The 18,936-nt window shown below is 44.5% G+C and overlaps 1 protein-coding gene across 1 annotated transcript in view; it reads right to left on the bottom strand.

The window, feature by feature from the left end:
* The window catches only part of PASD1 (PAS domain containing repressor 1), a 51,046-nt gene extending 34,263 nt beyond the window's left edge, over window positions 1–16,783 (bottom strand). Inside the window, exon 1 of the mRNA XM_082061807.1 lies at window positions 16,684–16,783. The gene's annotated coding sequence lies outside the window, so the exon portion shown is untranslated. The remainder of the gene's footprint in view (window positions 1–16,683) is intronic.
* Window positions 16,784–18,936: the final 2,153 nt, after the last annotated feature.

The following is an 18,936-nucleotide window of genomic DNA, read 5'->3' as shown; positions in this document are numbered from 1 at the left end:
GCAAAGCAGCAAGGAACATTTTTAAGAGAGATCAGCACTCTCTGCTAGCTTGACAGTGTTGGCTTCTGCACTTATTGCAGAACTGCCTGTGAAATGGGTGCTGGGCACCCCGACACCCTGTGCTCTGCTCTCAGGGATCACCAGCCGGAGCTTCTCCCTGGGAGGTGTCGTGCGTTACTCCCACCAAGAGGACCCAGCTTGCACCAACTGCATTTATGGCATTAAGTGAGGTCAGGGGGTCCTTTTTCAGTTACGGATTTTGTTTTGTCAACTATGTAGATACTAGGACAAACATGTCAAAGCTGTCTTTCTTGATGTGTTACCCTGAAATCCCTCTTCTAATTCCTCTTCCCTTCTATTTACTATGGGTGAAAACCATTCCAAGCAGACAGCTACATAAAGTCTATGTGTCATTAAGCTACTTGCTTTTATGCCTTATGCTCTCCCTGTGCACAGAATAAATGTAATCATTAGACAAAGGAAACCAGCTATCTAATTAAACTAAATGCCTTCTACTCTGTTTTTCTTAGCAAAAGAACAACCCCAGCAACTACCAGTTCATTGAAAGGGGCAATAGCAGCATTCATGTCCTTAGCTGTTCTCTTTTTCTTCTCAAACAACACATTTTTTGCTTTGTTTCTTCTTTGCCTTTCCCAGTCTTGTATATAAAACGCATTTCAGGTACTTGAGGACAGTACAGACGAGGAGATGAGCACTTCTGCTTTGTGTTTGCTTGTGCTGGAACTTGAACTCCTAACGCAGAAATAAACAAAAGGCCTGAGGGCTGTTTGTCTTGCACTGTAAAAGCCGGGGCCTTCAGCTGGGTCAGGAGTGGGTCCTCGGTGGTTCCAGGACCATGCTCCCAAACTGCTCTGCTCCAGAGAGCAGAAAAACGCTGTGTATGACTTGGCTTCAAAGTCCACCTGCTCACAGGTTGCAGGACCAGCAGATGGTGGGGGCTATTTGTGGACTGGAGGATTTTCTTTCAAGCTTGAACATCTGCCTACGTACAGTACTCCACTGGCCATTGCCCTGCAAATATGCCTCAGCTCACGCCAAAGCCTGACATAAACCACAGTCCATCCTGGAGTCAGGATGCACCTGTGCAAGGGATGTGCACTCCTGTCACCTGTGAAAGCAAGAAGAGTCTACCAGCTCCCTAGCCTGCTTAATGAAAGGAGCCTGACACTATCAGGACATTTCCATTGCATGAACAGATGTTTAGCATAGTTGACCCACACTTGCCCAGCAGGCCTGCCCCTTTCCAGCATGCATACATTGACTGCGTGTGACACAAATCAGGCTCCTGGAAGCACACGGCTTGCTACACCTGCGCTGTCCTGTCCACACTCAGAGCTACGGCCCCGGATCCCCTCCCCAAGAAATGGAAACTCCTCTGCTGCTGTTGGGCAACACACGGGAAGGCAGCTGGCTGGGCTGGATGCTGTACAGCCTGCAGGTAGCTGTCTATCCTTGACTCTGTCATTCCTGCACTTCCTTAAATCTGCTTGGTCCTCTACACTGCCCGGGGAGACCTTTGACAGATAAGGCAGGAGGTCTTGGAAGTCTGGTTCTTGTTCAGCATCCTTTGATTTGTGCTGAACAGCATCTACTTTTCTGATGCTTTGCAAGCAGCTTGCTGCCATCCCTTCACTCCTCCAATGCTTGTGTGTCAGGAAGACTTGGTGTACTCCATAAGTGAGGAAACAGGCACACATTTTACCTCCATCTCTTTTTACGAGTGTCTCAGTTGTGGGAAACTGAATTTGAAACAGTAAATGCAGTTACAGCCTAATTTTCAGTAATGCTGAAACCCAGCATAAGGACCTACAAACAATACACATTTTGGAAAAGCTTGACCTAAATCATTGACCCAATATCACGCAGCAGAGTTAAGAAGTGAATCCAGATGTCCTCATGATTAGCTCTGTCTATTGGCATTCAGTCAATTCTTCCCTCCTAAAATAAGCTTCCTGAAGCACCTAAGACTATAGTCTTAGAACTCCCTTAAATACACAGCACTGGTAAGAGCTGATTTTCAAATGAAAGAGGGGAAAAAAAACCCAGTTCGTTATTTCTTCCTTAAGTGATCATTGACTGATCAATGAAAGGGCAGCTCAGAGTAATTTGATCTCAAATTTCTCTCTATAGATTAAATAAAAAAAAGAAAGATTCTTCTCCCTTTCCAAACAACACGAAGAAAAAAAGTTCTACCTCAGTAATCCTAGAGCTGAGTAATTTAATCTGCTCTCTGTTGCAATCTGTTTTCCATGTGTATCACCAGCTTGGAATTTCTGGTACTCAATACATAAGGAAGCTGTTCAAAAATAAAGGAAATACTATGACAAAAGGATTAGAGGTAGGTCTGAACTAGATTGAAAGTCTCCTTATACCAGATGAGAATTCAGCTCCTGATGCAGAATTCAACTTCTTGATTATAGTCCAAATTTTGAACCCAAAGACTGCCCCAGCTCTGGTTCAGAGACAGAAGAAATGAGAAAACAGGTTGAGAAGACCTGCAGTGGTATTTGCAGCACAAGTGGAACAGCACTAGCTGTCTGAACAGTTAAACCGCCCTAGAGAATAGAATGTTTCAGCTGGACTACAGTGCTCATCTAGTCCAACTGCCTGACCAATTCAGGGCTGACCAAAAGTTAAAGCGCATTATTAAGGGCTTTGTTCAAATGCCTCTTAAACACTGACAGGTTTGGGGCATCGACCACCTCTCTAGGAACCCTGTTCCAGTGTTTGACCACCCTCTCAGTAAAGAAATGCTTTCCCATGTCCAGACTATGTAAAAGACCTGTGAGAAAATTATAAAGAGCTTTAGTAGTTAAAATTCAAAGTCTCCCATGCAAGCTTACTTAGAGTTTTATCTACTTATCCATTAAATGAATATCAAAGGATTCACTGCAGCTGAGCTAACTGACCTCATTTTACATATCTGGCTTCACACGTCCAAGTTCAAGCATAAGAAACTTCTTTATCCTCTTGGTATGTTTAATTCTGGAGCATTCCAGGTGTAATGTGCACATAAGTCAAAAGGAATTTAAACAAAGCCCTTACATTTCAAAATTTGTCTCATCCTCATTTGGCTCCGAGAATTTCAGCTGCTTTCCTTAAATGATCTGCTCACAGCTGCTCTCCAGCTGAGCCGCGTTCATGCCCCACTGACCTTACTGCTGCCATCTCTGTAATCTTGCAGTTGAGAATAACCAGCAACGCACCCAGTCCCTGTGCGCGTCAAGAGCCTTTCAAGAAAGAGGAGGCAGAAAGGAACCAGCCTTTATATAACAGGAAAAAGAAGGATTGCAGAGAAAAACGTTTGTTTGACTAAGGTCAGTAATGGGAGCTGCACGTCAGAAGTGCCCCAGTCCAGCTCCCTCGGGCCATGGGAACTGGGGGCACCAGCATCTTGCAGGATTATACTCTACAACGGCAGCTGGCAGATATTTTTCTAAGAGAGAGCACAGCAGCATCATTCACACTCATTTGATTCTATTTGCTGCTGTTCCTATTCAAACTTGGCTAATCCGATCAAGTTATTTCTTGGCCTGTGCCTTAAAGCTGGATAAATAAACACCTTTCATAAGGTCTGAGCCCACTTGTTTCAGGTGTATGATTAAGGGCTAGACCTGAGCATTACTGTGAGAAAAATCATCTCATTACTCAGAATTTCCAAAATCACTCACGGTTGTCTTGAAGTGGCACTTTTCCATCCAGTGTTTTACTTCCTGCATTACAAATATATAATATGGTTGGAAAGGGTCCCAAACACCAAATATACATTTGTGTTTCAGCTGCCCTAAACCCCAGGCCTTTGAGCTGAGAATAGCTCATAATGGCAGCAGTTAGACACCATGATGCAGTATTTTCTGTGGCTACCAGACCTTTTCCACAGATGTCTCTTCTTGTTTACTATGAAGAATACAGATGATAAATATGGTCAGCAAATGCATTTTGGACAAAGTCATGCTTATTTGTAGTATTTGCATTAAAGTAACATGAGAAGACTTATGCACCAGAAAAGATGCTGGTCCAAGTGTAATTTCCATCAATGTTACAACAAGGATGGATTTGAGTTATTGAAGCTTAATTTTTTTTGAAGAAGAAGAATTACTGCCACTTATGTTACTGGTGGTGTTAATAACTGTTTCTTTTTCGTTCTATAAAACACCCCCCCACACACACTTCTCTTTCTCTTCTGTGAAGCGCTTCGAACTTCACATCCAATATTCTCTTTTGCACTATCTTGCCCACCTCACATCTCAACTAGCTCCTCAAAAGATAGTTATTTGTTTTGAAAGCTTCAGCAATAAAAGAATATTTAAATAATTAATTGCAATCATATTGATCATTCTGTATGGTACTACTGATATCCACTAGACGTATAATGAGAAAGCAAAACTTGCCTTCAGAAAGACAAACATCAACAGATCTCTCTCTCTTATATATTTCATTATCTTTTTTAGGCTGCAAATATGTCAGTCACTGGAACACTTTCATACTAGGTCATTATCGTTACACATTTACGCACAAAGACCCAAGACTTCATTCTATCATAGATAAGATATTCACACGCATCCTTTATTTCTCCTTGCAGTTTATTTGCATGGATGGCTGGATAATCAGGCATAATAACAAAATATGACTCAGCACGACTGATTGTCCATTTCGCTTTGGGGATTCTCTTGCAGGTTTTTTTTTAACTATTTGAGAACAGAAAATATGCATCCCTACCAGATAATGTTCATGTAAAAAAGATTTCAGTAAACACAGAGACATGGGGAAAGGGAACAGATCAAAGAGCAATGGTTCTGCTACCTTGCCCTCAAAGAGGCGCAGGGCTGCAGAGCCACGGTCCCTCATCACCCGCTGCAGCACGGACACACGGGGACCTCTCACTGATGGCAGAGGAAGGATGAGAGACAGAGAACTGGTCGTGTCCCAGAAGGATGGACATCCCTGAAACGAAGGACAGATGTCCCTGAAATTAAGGATATATGGGTTTTTCTGGACATCTAAATGCTGTCTATGGATTACAATTGTGCATGCAGGCAGAACATTCTAAAACATGCTTTATTTCACACCTGCAATGGCCCAGTACTAAGAATCCTCGTTGTATGAGCCAAATCCAAGACTCCAATACATCCAGTAAATTAAATAAATGGGTCTATCTCTCTCAAAGGATAAATCTTCTTTACTAGATAGCTAATGCCAACAGCAATGGATACCGCTGTCCTGCTGAGCAATCCTGGCTGTATGGATGTGGCTGACGAGGACAGCAGGTCTGTACCTATAGATAGCTGTAGTCACTGGTTTTCAAGTAAAAGGCTGGGCCAGCTGAACAAGCTGCAGTGTGTGATCACTTCTTACCTAGGACAGAGTGAAAAGAGCATGGAAAAGCTTGGCCCTTCGTTTAGCTAGATCTACGTTCATGTCTCTTTTTTTAACCATCTGTGTCATCCTTGAGTGAAAACAATGGGATTCATTTGTGCTTTCCAGAATGAGGGCAAACATGAATTTATTACCTAGAGCCTTCCTGACCAAATCACATTAAACAATATATCCAGATACTAACAATATTCATACTGTACACAACAAAATTACGCTGGCTGAGAAAATACACATTAAAAGCAGCTGATGGAAAGAACCATACTGTAATGTTGATGCATAAGAAACACGTGGGTATAAAGGGAGCTTGTTTCTGTAATAATCTGACTATGCAATACCACCAAGGCCAGCAAGATCCCTGACGAACATTTACGCAGTAGCATGAAGCCAGCAGCAGAAGTTAAAAATGCCCATGACCTTTAGCTGACAGTCCCAGTTTCCTCAGAATTTCACACCGTGTTTGAGAGGCAAATATCATCTGTGCTCCAAACATCCTTCTTTCATGCACTGCTTTTGCGCAAGTCTCCTAAAAATCAGCATCAAAATATACAATAGTTTAGCCAAAACTCAAGCAGGGAAAGCACTCAATTAGGCAGAGAGAAAAAGCTAACTTTCTCCTTCCTTTTCTTCCTTTTATCAGCTCTTCTGCAAAAGATCAGTGATAAAATTCCTGCCTGCTTCACTGAAATCAGTACTACCCTGATCCTGATTTAACATTAAATTTCCTTCCAATTTAATTAAGTTTTGTTTTCAGCAAATAAAAAGTGCAAAACAAACAATAAATTGAAGCCATGTCCTTAATTATTGCTTATGTACAGCCAACACCTGGAAGACTCAGCGAAGTTATCATGTAGCAATTCCATGACAGGGGCACAGAGCACCTAGTCCTGGCTCAACTCCCAGCCACAGGCCAGGCTTATGACCAAATCTTGGCTTTGGGTGGGCAAGTGCAAAACCAAGGCAGAGGATGGGGCTTTTGGTGGTCAGGCTGTCAAACCCCTACTGAAGCCAGAACTACTTCCTGTGCTGTGATCATGTCACAGTAGCAAAATTTACATCTTTGTGCTCATCCTGTGGACAAACACTGTAAACCAGGATGAAGCTGGCCATGTTTATTAGGGTTAAGCATGGCAGGCTCTCTTCAGAGTGAGTCCCTGGTTATGATCAATGCTGTCACAAAAAGTAATGCAAAGTACCTAAGCTGCCTTCTTCCACACTAAAGTTTAAATGAATAAGAAATCAAGTACAGTGCCACAAAATGTTTCTCTTCAGCCTCAGAAGCTTGTTTACAATTGCCGTAGTAGCTGAATTGCTGAATGAAATATTTACAACTATTCATGCAATCAAACTCATTTTCCTTAGGAAATAACTGATTAGGTATCTCACATCTGTTCCTGACAATTATTTTAGCCTGTGCTGATCCATATCTAGACCTGACATGAATGTTAACGTTTTAGAAACAGTCATCCTTAATAGGAGGGTGATGACAGGCTATCCGGGTCTGGTGGTGATTGACTGCAATTGGGACGTTCTGTATCTACAGGTGAAGGATGACACAATCAGCCCACAATTTTCTCTAACCTTATGACCTAGGGCTTAGGAAGCCTGGCAGGAGACAGAAGTTAGAGCAGAGTTTGACATAGAATTATCTTGAGAATTATCTTCCTATCCCTGTCAAAAGTTTTTAATATCTCAGAGATGTTTGCTTGCTCTATGCAGAGCAGCAATCCTGCTCCACCAGACTCCAGCATCGCACGTCATCCTTCCAGCAACGTTCCCCCATCAGGGCTCTATGACTGAAGCCACTGCAAGTGTTGTAAGGCTGGGAGGAAAATTAGCTGTTAGTAAAGCTGATTGATACAATTCCCTAATAAAACGTGATGCTCATGTCAGATACAAAAATAAATTCCACATTTTTGCTCAAAAAATAGCTGTATTATGGGTAAAGGGTCAATACCAATGCACTCTTAGAAACAGACAGATAAACTGAATGTTTAGATAATCTGATTTAATTCATCCAACAATTCTCTTTTCCACAGGAAATTTATCACAAGAACTTACAAAAAAAAATAAAAAAGCAGGAAAAAGCAGTGTTTATTGAAGTGTCTTCAAACTCAATATTCTTCACTAGTGCACAGAGCAATGGAGAAATCTTTGTCCCTCTCAGGTCAACTGCAAAGCTCTTCAACACTGTGTCAAAGATGTCAATGATGAAGGGAATGATCTGTATTACTGCTCTTTCTGGTAAGGTGCATCCTTTGAGATAACAGTGCTTCCTAAGTTCTGACAAGAGCAGCTAGGTCAGAAGAAAACTTTTAGCATCACCTATAATCACCATAGATTTTACTTCAAGGTCAAGGAAACAAATAAAAACAACTGAAGAAAATGAATATTTGCCTGCAAAGGACCTTCTAGAGCTTTAAATCAAATATGAACAAAGTCTATATAAGAGTCTGAACAGTAATCTCTTGAATAGTCAGGAATGCCTCATAAAAGTAGATTTCAAACACAACCAAAGAAGATTAAACTGACAATTCATTTCTCGTAGGACTTCCATATATCATAAATAGGTATTATGCCTTCTGTGTAAAGCAGCTCATTATCTGATTTATTCACTGATACCTCTTGTTATTCAAACAATTCAAATCAGACTATATTAGAAAATCCCAGCATAGTTTCCTCAGCAGTTCAGCTCTTGAAATAAGAAGATGATTTATATTTATAAAACTTTACTTAGTGTGCAATCAAATTAAAGTTAATATAATACACTATCTCTAAGGACAATTTTTAAGGAAGATGCTATTCCAGCTGGATCACTTATTAATATTAATATGCTTTCCTTCAAAAAAATCAAAACACAGAAGCTGTTCCTCTTTTGTTAGTCTTTTTTTCCACCCCGCAAGCAAAACCAGAGATTCTGCTCTAGTCATAACAGCCCACAGCAAGCTAATCAGTCTAATACTCTAGATCTTGATAGCCCCACTAGCTGTCTTTTTAACCATGAATATGTCCAAGATAAGGAATTCAGCTCCAGATTCAAAACATGTGCTCTGGATACGACAACGTCATGATTCAGCCACATTTCTTGTTTCCAAATGGTTTTGTGGGAATTTTAGTCCATTGCATTTATTCTTCTCCCATTTTAGGCAACGGACCTTTGCCCTTTCCAGACAGCATGCCAGGACTATTACAGAATCATATACACTCTTCTACTCTAACAACCTTCTTCTGGGATTTCCTCCTTCTGAACTCTGAATTATTTCCAGAAAGTAGAAAAACAGAGTTGTAGACAATTTTCCCACATCACTAAATTTTCAGCAAGGGTTCTGGAGATGTGCAAACTTCCCCCCAAAACAGACTTCTGCTCTGGACCCAGTGAGACATAGATAGAAGGAGGTCTTGCAGTAGAAGAGCCAAGTCCCAAGAGACGTGAAGATGCCCCAGATAAGAAAGTGACTCAGCTTCACAGAAGTCCATGCACCACCAGAACAAGCAATGAGACTCGTCCGTCCCAGGACTGGCACCCAAGGGCCAATGTGCACTCCCTCTGCAATTACACAGCTCCCAATCACTGCTGCGTGTGGGAGGCTAACCCCGGCGCTTAGGACCGAAAGAAAATAAAGTAGCTCACTTCTTCTGTGTTGACACATTGTCTCCACTAATGACAAGGCTCAGCCCTCTGCACTGAGCAAGGTTAAATAGAAAATGTAGGTGTTAAGATTAGCACAAAGAGTTTGTTTTATTAATACTTACTACTGTGCCACTTCCATTTAAAGCCTGGCCCAAAATGAAGCCATTCCACCTACTCTATTCGAAAGAGACAGCAAACTGTCAATAGTCATCTTTAATATATACATCAGGAGCAGAGTCAACCAACATCCTGCATTTTGCTGCACATGACTCACTGAACACACGCTTAATACATCACCTAATAAAATTTAATTTGAAACAGTTCGATCAGAGTGAATATTTTTAATTTACTGTAAATCATGCCAGTGTACACTGCACTCAGAGACAGGACAAACAGGTTCATGGCCAAACTTCCTCAGCAAGGGGTGTAACCCTCCCCAGCTATTACAGCCTCTCTAATTGCTGTGTTTGCTGCAACAAGCCAACAGTGGAACAAACACACAGCATTCTCCTCCATACATAAAAATATATTTACAGTTTGTGCAGTAGAGCCTTAAACAGCCTAAACCCAAGGGATGTTTATTTTTCTCTTTGGCTGATACTCTGAAGAGGTTCTCACTGCAGAGAAGCTGATGGAAGTTCAACCTTTGCCTTCATCAGGGACAGGGGTTAATCTCATCCCCTTCAGATAAAGGCTCTGCATTTGCTTAAAAATCTTCCTATAATGCTGCCATGTCTATACAAAACAATTAATGGCAATGAGAGCTATTATCAGCTCATCTATTGTAAATTTATTTATCAACAAAAAAAAAAAAAGTTTACTTGGAATGCTGCTTATGGTCAAAACTTTATTGTCCTAAAGTAATGTGCCACACTGTACTGTGAGTTAAGATTAAAGTAGGCTGAGCCCAGCAGAGAACAAACCAACCCTATTAATTTATTTTAAGCATATGTGTATGCGTGCGTTTGTGGGCTGAACAGATGAAGCAAGAGAGGAGATTAGCATTTTTATGCATATGATTCCTGCCATTGCTACACACTTGAAAAGCTTGCCTAAGCTTGGGCAGTTTGTAAACAAGAATAAACACACCTACAAATATCTTTGCATTTATCTACTAGTCAATCAATTAATCCATCTTTCTATATCTGGCACTCAACAAAGCACCTCACACTGACTTATGGATCATGGATAGGTGAGAGAGAACACAAATTGTGGGGAGACAGAAGGCCCAGTGTCAGTGTCTGCCGAGCCATGACAGCGCCAGGGGAACGGCGGGCATTGCCTCAATCCCTGCCCCGAGCCAGGGCGCGGAGCAGCCCAGGTGGCAACTGCAGAGACAACCCAGCTATCGGCCAGGTCCAGGGTACTCAGTGCTCAGTATAAAACTCCACGCGCTTCTGCTCTATGCAACAAATCCCCAAGAAGCATCCTTGGAGGCCTGAGGTCCCAGGGGCTGATGGAGGGTGACGTGCAGGGTGCCATAGTCCTCCATGCCACGCGAGCGGTGGTGTGGGGAAGACTAAGCCTTTTGCTCTCCTTGCCTGCTTGGGACCCTTTCTTAAGGAAAGATGCATTTTACAGTGTTCTCTGGGACAATGTTTAGTGAGCCTCTTGGTTACCATAGTGCTATGCACTAAAGAAATGTCAGCAAATTAATCAGTTATACAATTGTGTTTGCCTAAGAATACAAGCCACAGTCATATGATTCAATGCATTTCAACAGCTCCATGGAGTCTGGTTAACACACTTACTCTTCCACCATCTCAATATTATCCTTGTCTGCACTGTCATTTTTCCATATTTCAATTTCTCTTTATCAGCAGCTTATCAAGTATGTGATCTCTGCTTCAGGCTAAGCCAAGCTGTTTTCCTTCTTGCTTGCTTGCTTTCTGTCCCCTTTTTTTTTTTTTCCCTTTCCATCTCTCTTTGTTGTAATAGGATGCACATGATACATTCAACATTCCTATGACAAAACAGTCAGCAATCTCTTACTTCTTCTATAGGTTATTCTGCACAATATACAAAGTTTTGCTCTGATCAGTACTAGAGCAGAACTGATTATAAGTCCAGCTTCGCAACTTATTTTAGGAATATCAGGGAGAAAGGTAACAGTGGGTACATAACCCCAGCACTCCAGTCTTGGAAAACAACGTTATTAATGGCTACTTCACAACACCTCTTCGACCTGCCCAGATGCACCAGGAGCCCCAGAACATGTCCTGAACGACACCCATCAGAAGCACCAAAGATTAAACCATGTTGTGATACATAAAAGGACAGGTGAACAATGCTAGCAACAGATCCCACAAAAATATACCATGAAGTAAAATACAGTTACTGGCAAGACAACCTGAAGGAAAAATGCCTCTTTGGCCCAAAATCTGACAAACAAACTAAACCAGGGAGCATGCCAAAAAAAACTGCAGGCAATTGTGCCTGTCTAATGCTACAAGGAGTCTGCACTGCACACTTCCAATGTCTGTCGCTTGAGAGGAAGGCAAATAAGGGGAAAAAGAAGATTCAAATCTGCAGCAACAGGGAAAACTCATTCTTGCTTTGGTTCCCAAGAAAACAGCAAAAGCCTTGATGCGTGGGGTTAATAGTGCAAACAAAACGAGGTCCATTCTCCTTTCAACCTTACATTAAAATATGACTGTACTGGAGACCAAAGGACTAACTCTGCAAACTTGACTTCCTATCTCCAGGAACTCTCTAATTTAATTGTATAATCTCTTTCATAAGATTATAAAGATCTATCTCAAAACAACCGTAATTGAAAGGCTATTATGCAACCTCAATCCCTAGGTAGCTAAAAGCTTTCTTCTAATTTCCCATCCAAATTTATTCATGACCAACTTAGACAATTTGATCTTGTGCAGATACTATCTTTTGACTTAGTTTTTCTGTCTTCTTGCTATTTAGTCCCAACCATGTATAAAAAGACCTACTGTAACCTGTCCCTTCATTTGTTCAACTGGCCAGAGCTAAACAAATTATACTCCTTAACCTCACTTCATACCATAAATGGTCCATTTGTGTAACAATACCTCCAGCCTTCCTACTGTTGTAATTTAACACGTTCTTGACTGGGGTGTCCAGAGCTATGCAAAATGCGAACGGACTACTTAATGAGCTCTTCTACCGATGCTCTGTACTGTGATTTGCACAAGGATAATATCACACTTCCCTGAATCCTGCTCATTATTTTCCTTTGATATCCAAGGATGCCATTGGTCTCCTTCACAGCTGGATCTCACTGCTTGCTCACCGGTATCTCCTGACCAGCCAGCGCATCCACATCTCTCCTTTCTGTCACAGACAGCTGACAACCTCCTGTTTCACACAGGAAATTCTTGCTACTGGTCTCCATGCTTAAAACTTCGTATGACTTTGCACGCAGCACTATTAAATGTCATTTTATTTCTATCACTGCGATCAACAAAGTCATCTAAATTCCTTTCATATGATAATCTGATCCTCCTCCATATTGACAATACCTCCCAACTTTGTGTCAATCCTGCCCAACTCCCGTGCACACACCCAAATCCTGCCCACAGAGCAGGCTCCATTCAGCAGGCACAAGCCTGGTCCCAAGGGAGGAACAACACTAATCTCTCTCCATCCTGATGACTTTCTTTAAATACCTCTCTCCATTCAGACAACTTTATTTGCATGCAACTGTTGTATCTTTTCCTTAGCCAGCTCCTTTTCCACCTTTCATTTCTTGTATTGAATCACCACCTTCATTTTAAGCAATAATGTCCTGTGGGGCATGGTATCAAATGCTTGGCTTTACGTAAATTACATTCCTACCTTACCCCACCTAAATAATCTGTTATACAAAAAAAGATGTTAGATAAGTCTAACACAATCCATCTTTGATAAAAATCTTGTTGTAATTTAGCCTGCTTCCTCATTATTTCCATGTCTAATTATTCTTTCCTACAAAATATTTCATGAGACACTGTGTACTACTGCATTCAAATCAGCAGGCCTATAGTTCCCTGCATCAGGTTTTTTGACTCCGTGTACAGGACACAAATGCCTCCCCTCTTCTGCAGCTGAAGAGCCATGGGATAGCCTTGCTGCAAGCCAAGGAAGCCTTGTGCCACTGCTTTCAGTATTCCAGGACTGGAATTACATTGGCACTTTTTCATTTGTCTCATGAAGATATTTAAGTTTCGCTTGTTTTCTTTCTTTTCTTTTTTCTTTTTTTTTTAACTTCACTATGAATAGCTTTCAGTCTCCTGCACATTTGTTAGTAATTACACTCTGTTCCAGATTCTACAGAAGGTTCTGCTTTCATGAGAAAGTTGTGTCATTATTTAGAGGCATCAGTTCTCCTTTCAGTTTAGGCACAGCTAATTTCAGTTTGATGTAAATTACTAAGTGCAGGTTTTGGCTGAACCCAAATAAGTTCATTTGAACCAAAATAGGAATGTCCTTAGGTGAGCTCACATTAGGCTAATCAAATCACTTTAAAAATTGACTTAAACTAAATTGGTGTAATCTCCCCATGTAGACAAGGCCAAAGCAAATAATGGAATATGAAGTAGGTCAATGTCTCTTATTAATTGCACACACCTCTGCAGTTTGACTGAATCTGGTGCTTCTGAGTCCAAGCAGATGTGCGGTCAGCAAGCCCAGCTTTGCGCAGAGTGCTTGTTGAGGCCTCGCCGCCATCTCAGCCTCACTTAAAACCAGGTTCAAGAGGGACTGGAGTAATAATAGAGAGTCTTTTGCAGAGCTTCTGCACAGGGGCACTGTTCGTTCAGCATACAGACCACAGGGCAAGAAGTTGCTCCATACTACACAGTCCTGAGTGCACCAAAAGTAGCAGGGAAATAAGAAAAAAAGGGAAATGGCCTCAGGCTGGACAGCAGAACGGGACAGACTTGGCAGAGCTGCAGCCAGGAGAACCCCCCCGGCTGTGGCTGTGCCGATGTGCACAGAGTCACTATTGCAGAGGGACAATGAGGGACACATCGAGCAGAGCATGGCCTTGGGTGGACAAGGATTCACATAAAGAAGGGTGTCATCCAGGTCGTAACAAATAAATACCATTTTTATACCTGCCTGACTTCCTTAACAGATATTTGGAACTGAAGTGATACAGAGGTGTACGATTTTAATAATACCAGCAAAGCCTGGTCCATACTATTTTGGTTTTCATACGTTTTACTATTTTGGTTAAAGCCATATTATTTCACTAGAATCCATAAATGTTCCGGTACAAGCCTGGATTCAGTTCTGGTATAGGCACATTGCTCATTCCTTAAAGACTGAGGCAATAAGGTATGTTGGCATTAAAACCTTTGTACCATTAGATGTGAATCTTGGGAGCTTGCGTAATTTAGGGCAAAATAATGCAACTCCTGTGCATAGGCAAGCCTTAGCTCCAAACCGTAAAGACAGTCTACCATTTCTTTTTTTAATACTACTAATGAGGAGAAGTTGAATTTGACATCAGTATCTCTGAAATGTAATGCTGCTTCCAATACCATGAGACTCTAATTATGAACTACTTATTTGCTAATTTTAATCTTTAACCCTGAGCTATTTTTGAGAACTTGATGTGTGTCTTAAACCAGCAAAATAATTTAATACAGACATAGTCTGAGCAGCTAAAAACCAGGAACCATTTGGCAGGAACCTTACTGCCAGATTTCACTGAAGTTTGCAGTTTATCAAAAAAATTTCTATCCAATTCTACTTTTTCCTCTAGATCAAGTAACTGTAATCCACAGCTCTAAATGAACAGAATAAATGAACAGTAAGCAACCACTCCAAAAGCCATTTGCATTTTTCCTATTACATCTCCCAGAAAAATTCTAAAGATCCAATAGTAAACATGTTTGCCCAGGAGATATGAGTGCCTCCCTTCCACACAAACTCCCACTTTTGGCTGCACTCCTGAGTGTCCTCTCCTCATTGTGCTTGTTGCAATTGTCAGAACTTTGTCAGCGACAGAGCCCTGGTTGCTGTCATTATGGTGCGTCAGTGCACAGGGTGCCCTGTTCCTCTGCGATGCACCACTGACACACTGATCTACTCTGATTAGCACATTCCAGGAAAATTATCTTTTAAAAAATACGGTTTCTAGAAAACTAAAAATCCAAATGTATTTTTCTGGCTGGATAACATAGTGAGGCATTGCAGCCTTGGAAGCTTGTAAAAATTCCCAACCGAAACAGCACTTGTTGTAGTATGTTCAGTACAAGGGGTTCACACCACATACTCCTGAATTATCTCCTGCTTCAAACAGCATCCGTAGGGACCTATGAGGACTGTAAAGCCTACACATCAGAACTGTGAAGAACTAGCTGTCTCTTTAAGGCAAGTTTTCATTTCCAGAGCTAGGGATTAGCAAACAGTGATCCAGCAAAATAAGGACAGGGGAGCACCATCATTCTGCCTAAAAATGAAGTGACTCCTGACATTTTCCAATCTATACACCAGAACGTCTTGTCCGATTAGTTAAATCAGCACCTCCGCTTTCACTGCACATGACAAAACAAACTCAGGCTAATAAATAACCCTCCCCACTCTGGTTATATACTGCGCCTTTGCAGGCTGGTAAAGCATGGGATGTTTTAACAGCTTTGATTTCAGGTATCACATCTCCAGAGCTACTCCCCTGCTGAAGAAGGCAGCTTCATTCAGGGATAAGTGCTAGTTGGCACTTAGGTGCCAGTTGTGCCCCACCAAAGGCACTGCTGTGCTGGACTTCTCCAAAACCCACTTAGGAGGGACCTGCTCTGCGGATGGCCCAGGTGCCTCCTGCCTTTGAGGACAGTGTCATTTTACAAAGGACAAGTGCTCTCTGAAGTGCTTATGACACCTCATTTATGAATCACGCAGGGCTCAGCTTTGAAGCGTGCTTCCAGTGCAAGCTACCCAAAGCAATCAGTTCACAATTTCTACCATTAAGGACCAAGCCTTGGAGTTATCATTCACAAATCCACAGTTGACACATATGAGCAACTTTTCATAATTCCCCACTTATAAGGTAAACAGTCTGTAAAATCAAATGGCACAATAACCCTGGCGGGAGGAGTAACTTTTCAACCTGGATTTTAGCTGCTATGTTTAGACGCAAGACTCCGTTCGGAGGTTTTTCCCCCGCCGTGTTTTCAGACAAACGCATTCCCAGAACGACAGAACTTCAAGACAGAACAAGAAAACTGCGATCGGGCATATTTTAGCCTCCAGAAAAACGGTGTCCCGCACGCAAACACCCCGCAGCTCTCAGTCGTGCTCAGTCCCGTGGCTGTTCCCGGCCGGTCACCCGGGGTCCGCCGCACCCGGAGCCCCCTCCCCGCCTCACCTCCACAACGGGATCCCCCCAAGCAGCCTGCGCTGCAGTCCCGGCCCCGTCCTGCCCAGACACAATTTTTCTTTTTTTTGGGAAATCAGATGACTTAAGTTGCGGCTGTAGATTTTCCTCTCCAAAACTTAACTGAGACCGTCCCGGAGGTGTTGGGTGAGGGCAGGGCGAAACGGCGGGTGCCGCACACCCGGCCGTACAGCGGGGGCTTCTCCCGGGGCACCCCGCAGCCCGGCCCGCCGCTCCCCGAGGGTGAGGAGACCCCCGTCCCGCACTCCCACGCCCCGGGAGGCTCCGCGGCACCGTGGCCCCGCCGCAGGGTGATACGTACCGTCCGGGAGGATGCGTGTCGCGGAGCCGCTCTCAGTGCCATGCCCAGCTCCGGCGCGGTGTCCCCCCGGCGCCAGGGGTTACCGCCCGCCCCGGGCTCCCGCTGCCCGGAGGAGACATGGCACGAACGCGGGCAGGGCACGGCGCAGGGCTGGCGGGGTGGGGTGGGCGCACGGCGGGTGCGGGCTGCCGGCGAGCTGCGGCGGGACTTGTGAAACTCGCCTCTTGCGGCGGCCGGTTGTGTAACGCGGCGGCGGGCTGGGCCCGGCCCCCCCGGCACTGCACAGGCGCGCGCTCCTCCCCCGCGCCCGCCGCACCGGCACCCGCGGGACGGCGGAGCGCACAGGAGCGCGGGGAGCGGCGGTGCCGCCGCCGGGAAGTAGGTCACGGGCACCGGGCTGCGGAGCCCAGCGGGACCGGCCGTTCCTCCCCGCCCTGGTTCTGGCCGAGCGCGCTGCGGAGGGGAACGACGCGCGGCTCAGGCTGCCCGGCAGGCGGGGGCGGCAGGAGGTCCCGGCGCGCCCGATGCGCCCTCGCCCGGGCTGCCCCCCCGTCCCGTGTCCCCCACCTGTCTGCTCTGCCCACCAGGCGCTGGGCACCAATTCCATGCCCGACGCGAGCTGCGCTTTGACGGAATTAGTCATCCCATGCCATGAGTCACTGATTTAACATTTGCTGCTTCCTTCCTCATGCGACTTTTTTCTTCTTCCCTTTCTCTACCTTAATTATTTTCCCTCTTCTCCAGGGACAGCGAGCTGCTCCTTCCCCCTTCCCGTGACAGCAGCCGTGCCCAGCCCAGGGCGAGGCGCCGGAGCCGGGGGCAGGAGGCAGCGGGTCCCGCCGGCCCCGCTGCGGGAGCTCCGGGGAGCCGGGGGTGGGGCCGCTTCTCCCTTGTTCCATTAGGTAATGCTGATTGCGGGGACTTGATTTATACTCCGCTTGTTTCTGAAAGCACTAGATACCAAAAGCTGTGTCTTCAAGATTGGTCTATAGCCTCCTCCTCTCCCTTCTCAAGGTACCCCCGGGGGGGATTAGCACTCGCTGGGGTGCTGCAGTGGGAAACGCGTGGTTTATGCCACAGGTGGGGTGACCTGGGGTTATGCGAGGCTGGGGGTATCGCTTGGGACCCTGGCCCTGGCCCCGTCCTGCTGCAAGTGGCTGCATCATGTAATGCCCTTCCAAAACTGAGCGCACTCTCCCTTACTATCAAGTTAGATTTTTCTTTTCCCCTTTCAACTCCTCTTGGAAACCTGCTCCTCAACCTGCACAATGCTGGGAGATTTGCTTCTTTTGAGAGCACGTTCCTGCCCAGTAGCCTTTTCCTACAGCTGGCATACCTGACCCCTGCCTTTCTTTGCTCAGCCAAAATTCCTGTTCCTCTCCCAGCCAGGGGAAGGGGTTGATCAGGGGCATGGCCCCATCCTCTGCATGTACCGGTGCCCCAAAGCGCAGAACCAAAATGGGGCAGCGAATGAGAGGCTTTGCTATGAGGTTTTTAAGATAAACCTGATGCCACAGAGGGAAGGGAACTGATGTGATTAAAGCAATAACCCTGAGGAACATTGGCTATTATTGATGAAGACAAGAGAAAGGGCACCTTTGCATGCAGTTAATATTTCCTATTTTCTTTCTTATCAGAGGCAAAGCAAATAGCATGGTTGTGCTGACTGCCACCAGTGGCAAATCTCATTTTCCGCCGAGAACAGGTTTTTGAGGCATAAAACCTCATCACACAAAACACAGCAACCCTTCCCTCATTCACGTGGGAAAAATCCTTCTTGCCCTCTTTCAGGCAAGGTACAAACAGGTATCGAATGCGGCATTTCTCTCCTTTTTCACTCGAGTTAAGGTGTGTCTCTGCAGCCTGTGGTGCAGCCCTGTCACCTGAGGGACAGTCACTGCGAAGATGCCATTGCACATGTACGTGGCCATGTGGATTCATGTCAGGGAATTAGATCAGGAATAAAGAGAATACTGCACTCTGCCGCTGAGGCACTTAAGATTAAGCACCCGTGGACGGATGCTGTGGGCTGCGCAGGCAGGATGTGGCCCCAGAGCGGCTGGGCTGGGGCTGGTTTGCCCTGGAGTCACTGAGTGCCACAGCCATGGCCCCAGCTGTGCTGGCACTGCCTGGCCAGGTCTGCATCTGGGACACTTCTGTGGCCACCCCGTTGTTCCACAGGCACGGCAGGAACAGCAAACACCATCGGCACTGTTCTAATAAAGCAAAACACTCAGAAATACTACTTTAAAC

The sequence above is a fragment of the Streptopelia decaocto genome (genome assembly GCF_964273445.1).
Source record: "Streptopelia decaocto genome assembly, chromosome: 10".
Taxonomy (NCBI): Eukaryota; Metazoa; Chordata; class Aves; order Columbiformes; family Columbidae; genus Streptopelia; species Streptopelia decaocto.
The sequence above is the reverse complement of the archived record's forward strand: the minus strand, read 5'-3'. Positions and strand labels throughout refer to the sequence as shown.